Genomic DNA, 6,000 nt, shown 5'->3' on the forward strand with positions numbered 1-6,000 from the left:
GTGGTGACCAGTCTTTCCTTCCTCTGCCATCTCTGTGCAGGCTACATCATCAAGGTACCCCAAATCTCTCAAGTCACACACTTTTGGCAGGTGAGACTCGGCCATTGAATCTTGACACTCACCCGCCAAGTCTATTAACTGCTCATACACTTCAATAGGCTCTCAAGAGACGAAAACAAAATCAGCATTTTTCACCTGCCCATGAAATTCAAAAGGTTGAGAGGTATGTTTTTGGATGAGGTAGGAAGAGGGGCAAAGCGCGGTGCACAGCATGAGTGAGATCCAACAAGTGCAGTCGCACATTCCGAGTTAACTTAATCTTATGTCTGAAACAAAACATTCCTTCAAAATACAGTTCCAATCTCATTATTGATTAATACTCTGCACTTCGGCGCAATAGTGATGAGTCCTACGATTCCCAACACAAAGAGCCAGGAAAACATCATGGAAAATGCTAGCATTCTGCTGCTATTTCTGCAAGAGCCAGGTAGACTGGTGATCCCATGTTCCACAATTACATTGAGGCATTGGTGGAATATAATTTAAACCAACATGAAAGAAAGCCATGCTGCTGTACCACATAGGTGTGGGAGGACACAGAAAATTCAACAGCCTGCCAGATTATTATCAGTCAAGTCAAGAGTCAAGAACATGGTGAGCGGAGCAGAGAAACAAGGGAGTGCAGAGCTAACAACAGGTGAAGGGGAAGGTGGGCAATTTGTCAGCAAGGGATGTGCAAGCAACCAGGGGAGGAAACAGTGGGGATCACATCACCCAGTCCCATGAATGGTGTGGAGTAGAGGATGTGTGGACCTAGGTGTTAGGGAGGAACCATTCCATGAAGAGGATGGTCTTGAGTGCCTTCCTGGACTGTAGAAAAGAGGGAGTGAGTCTGAAGTCAACAAGGAGGAGGTTTCAGATTCTTGGGGTGTGGACAGCGAAGGCCTGTCTTCTGGTTCTTTCCTGAATGATATATCCTGCACTCCTAATTGGTGTATACAATTCAAGTGATAGTTCTAAGTATTGGGTATTTAAAAATATAGTGATCTTATTTAAGGTGCAGAGGAGAAAAGGTCAACACTGGCATATGAGTTAAAAAAACAGAAACAAGCTAACTAAGTTCCCAAATGGGGAAACTCCGATCCTCTGCACACTACCTTGGACTCAAAAAAATAGGCCAAACCTTTTAGAAACAAGCTAACCAAATCCATTGGCAAAAGTTACAGTCTTAATGTAAATGTCTATTGTTACTTATCTGTAGTTATCTTACACAATATGTATTCATGTAAACAAATTAGTGTTTAATACAAAACATTTTATTCTTAAGGTCCAACGCATTTCGAGAAATTCTTTCTCTTCATCAGGGACATGATTCAAATCATTTTGACAAAAAATATCAAAACATTTTGTTTTAGTCATGAGGTCTAATGTAATGCAATTTTCTAGTATCATCCAATGATGGTCTCATTATACGTTCTTCTACAAATTTCAAATCATATAACATATTCTGTAGATGAATGTTCATGTTATATGAATGACCTGTAATACATTTCACTTCTGGGGTAACAAGGATTCTATTGTATCATGAGTCCATGTTCAAGTAATATTCTAAACACATTATCAACAAACTAAGAAAAAACTAAGTTTGTGCATAGTTGTCTATATATCATGAACCATTTGTTTTTATAGAATTGTCACATAGTAGTAGGCGTAGAAGTAAGGAAAGAGGGTTCTGACCTTTAAGCAATCCAAAGACCAAATGGTGTCTATTAATTTCCAATTTCATTATCCCAAAGATAAGGATCGATTGGCCTAAAGTAAAAGGAATTGTTTGATGTTAAAATCTAAATTGCTGTGTAAGTAAAACAATATGGAATACACCTGAAAGGCTTAGCTCACCCTGCTGCTTTGTCTCTAGATGTGTGGTGTTTATAAGGAGAATCCACCTGTTAGTAGAATCTGTAAATAAAATCATGTAGTAGGTATTAGGGAGAGTTACCCTGTTAGGTAATCTATTTGGTAATAGTGGGTATCCATTCAGTCAGGGAGATACTTACTCAGAGTTAGAGCTCACTGCAAATAACCTCTTAGAGCCAGTGCAAGACGCCGGTTAGGATTTCAAAATAGCGCTTGATATAATAGTGTGTCTGACTCATGGTGATGTCATCACATTGGACGTACATGATGTCATATATGTAAACAATAACAAGCTCTCAACATGGTGGAGCGTTATTCTTTGCGTTGGATATTGCATTCACTGACTAGTGTTACCAAGACGGTGGAAAGAATGTTAGTGATCATATGTGTTTAGTAAAGACACAGGTAACTTTAGTGAATTTCCTCTGTCTACAAAGAGATCGTAAATTAATTGCTGAGCAATAAAGATCTGCTCTGATGTCACATGGTTCATATAGGCTCAAACCAACTCTCATTCATAAAGAGTCTAGACCCCAGTCAAGAGTGGGTACAAATGTCTTTTCCAAAGTTCACATTGTTAATAAATATTCAACATAAAGCCTCAAATTTTCAACTATTCAAAGTACACGTTCATAATGAGGCTTTCAATATAAATGCATGACAGGTGAGACATTAGCTGAATTTATATATACAGGATTCTTTTGTCAAGACAATAAGTCCTATTGGTGCATACTGTCACCAGTAAGATCACATTCTTCTCACGTATTCAAAACTCAAGTTTTTTATGAAACTTTCAGTATAAATGCATTTCAGGTAAAACATTAGCTTTATTTATATCTGCGGGTACTTTAAAAGGACAATAAATCCTAAAGATGGATACTGTCTCTGGGGAGTTCACATTCCACGTAAGTTCCCCGTTTAACAGATCTCCCAATCTGATTTTGCTGATCAGTACCTCATAACTTCATCATTCCACGAGACGTCATAAAAATATTTCTATACCAGGGATTCTTAAAGAACACAAAGTCCTGTAAGTAGGTGCTGCCTCATGGAGTTCACATTCTTCTCACATAGATCTTTAGTATGTGAGTAATCGCAACGACTGGCAAGACATTCTGCTAGTCAGTATATATTGAGTCCATTAGTGCCACCCACTAAAAGAATTGGCCCAGGTAAAATTCTTCATTCATCCGTAGTGGGTCCATAGAGTCTAACCTGTGTATCCAATAAAGTTCCCTTTGTGCCAGTCTTCTGGGTAAGCACGCATCCCTTGGTAGGGAGTGCATCACTTCTAAGATAATACATCTAAGTTGTGCTGTAGTGTGTCTGTTGTCCCTAAAATGTCTATGCATCGGTGACTTGACATTTGCAGTCCTGATGGTCTGATGGTGGACTTGTGTTTGGTCCAGCTTTCTTTAGCTTTGCGTGTGGTTTTGCCAACATAGTATTTGCCACAAGGGCATAGGAAAGCATAGATAACATTTTTACTATCACAGGTTGCATAATCATGTAGGGGTGTCTTCTTGCCTGCGTTAGGATGCCTAATATATTCTCCTTTAATCAAACTGGAACAGTGTTGGCAGTTTAAGCATGCAAGTGTGCCACATTTGTGTTTTCTCAGTGTTGTCTGTGAAGATTGTTTTGTTTTTTCTGCCCTGATAAGTGTGTCTCTTAGATTTCTTCCTCTCTTATACGCCAACATGGGTGGTTCTGGGAAGAGGCGATGTCAATTGGGATTGAGTTTTATCAGGTCTCAGTTTTTATGTATTATTTTCTTGATCTGGCAACCTATGTGAGGAAAATTTCATTGAGTGAATCAGTCTGGTATTTTCTTTTTTGTTTTGTCCTTTAAGGAGGTCTTCTCTATTTAGTGTTCCACTCTTGATATTGCCTTTTCCAAAATGTTGTCAGGGAAACGCATCTCGGAGAATCTAGTGATCATATTGTCATACTCCTTTTGTAGGTGTTCTGTATTTGATATGATTCTTTTAAGTCTCAAGAATTGGCTGAAGGGTACATTTTCCTTCAAGTGTTTGGGATGAAAACTGTTGTAATGTTGACTGTTATTAAAACTTTCTCCAAAACTGCCCCTCCAGCATGTCTAACCAACTGAGCCATCGATACGCACAGCTTTCTGCCGTACAACAGACTTCCTGAATTCCAAGGTGAGCTCCTCTCAATGTACAATTATAAACCGACCACGTTGTGTTTTTACAATGCAGTCATAATGTGGGAGCCAGCGCTACCCTTTAGTGACTGGTCCCATGCTTGACTGCCTGTCCTCAGTCTATGTCTGAACTTGAGCTATTCTACATCTCAAAATGGAGTATGTTACATCCCTGCATAGCGGTCATAACGTGGGACCCAGCGCTGTTTTGTAGTGACTGGTCCCATGTTTGACCGCAAATTACCAATCAATGTATGTACTTGGGCTCCCCCAACAATTTAAATGTAGCCAATCTTTTACCAGCAGATACAGTGAAGGTGTATCGCATCAGTGAAGACTCACCTGAAGTCTCCCAGTAAAACTCTCAGATCAGGAAATTATTTGCACAGGTCATGTATGATACTTTATCCCCCATAATGAATACCAGTACTTACACACTGTTATTCTAACCCACAGGAGTCAACCAGACCCACAGATATCACTTACCTGATGAAGGGTATTATTGCCCGAAAGGCGTCGTAACAAACAGGGGGAGACATATCAGGCTACAACATCTTGTCTCCCCACTGAATATCTGTTCTTATCAATTCTTCAATTGTAAATGTCATTATGTAATGTTACCCTTGTGTACTCCAATGTGCTCATCGAATTTGCTAAACACGAAAAATCCTGCACAAGCTGTGTAATTGTGTCAATTTGTAAAACCTGTCTTTGGAATTAAATGTCAATTTCTTTTGTGATGTAACAAATCGAATTGCCACAAAAAATATTTCTTAGTTAATTTTTTTAATACATTTTTCTTTGTCTCTATCAGTAAAATGTTTTATATTACTTGAAATTGTGGCCAGTCATTTAATTTACCCATGCAATTGATTTTGCCATAGGTGTGCCAAGGTCTTGCCCCCAAACCTTTCGAGGGACTTTCTTTGTACAATAGTTTTGGCCTTGAGCCAAGATCACACCGGGAGCACCTAAACCACCTCTAATCCTAACACATTACATCTACAAACCTTTTCATGAAACTGTTAAAATAAGTGTGCACCTCTACACACATCCTTTTTCAAAAAACAAGAAGTGAACATAACCAACTAACATCTCTCCAGACTAGGGCTTCCAGGCCATATTGGATAGTGGGGTAATAGCTTTGCTTGTAAAGCATGAGTATACCCTCAATGGTATACCCAGCCGACTGGTTCGCAAATTTGACTATTAGGTGCATTTGAAGATATGCCTTATTTTGTTCAGCTTCAATAATGTGTGCGTAATCTTGCTTTGCCCTCATCAATAGCCCTAAATAGGGATATTTGTCCACATAGGCCAGATTGGCCAGGCGTGTAGAGAACAACAGTCAGTTTACATTTTTTGGAGTTATAGCCATGGCATGTGTTTTATCCATGTGAATGACCAACTCACTTAGAACCGCATATTTCACCAGATTCTCAAACATCTGCTTCGCTCCACTGTATGTATGATTGAATAACACCAAATCGTCGGCATATAACATGCAGTGTATGGGGACTCCTCCTATTATAGGGCAGCATCCGACAGTTGTTAATAGTTTAAGGGGGAGGTCCGCTATGTACAGGTTCTACAGCATGGGGGCTACAATACAACCCTGCTTGACCCCTCTGCTAATTGTGACCCTTGCTGATACGTTGCATGTATCATCCAGTCTCACTCTGGCCCCCGTGTCATAGTGCAATCTCTTTAACATTGACACCAACCATGTGGGGTATCCCCCCGATTCTATTTTACTCCAGAGTTTGGTGTGATCTGTACCGTCAAATGCAGCCTGAAAATCTACAAATACTATGTATAGTGGAGCCCTACCTTGGGCTGATGCCCTAGTTATGAGTGCATTCAGGATCCTAAGATTGTGAAGCCCCAAAGAAGTTTGATATATGTCCTGAAGAATG

The sequence above is a fragment of the Ambystoma mexicanum genome, chromosome 11, assembly GCF_040938575.1.
Source record: "Ambystoma mexicanum isolate Mex_15411 chromosome 11, UKY_AmexF1_1, whole genome shotgun sequence".
In the NCBI taxonomy this organism is placed as follows: Eukaryota; Metazoa; Chordata; class Amphibia; order Caudata; family Ambystomatidae; genus Ambystoma; species Ambystoma mexicanum.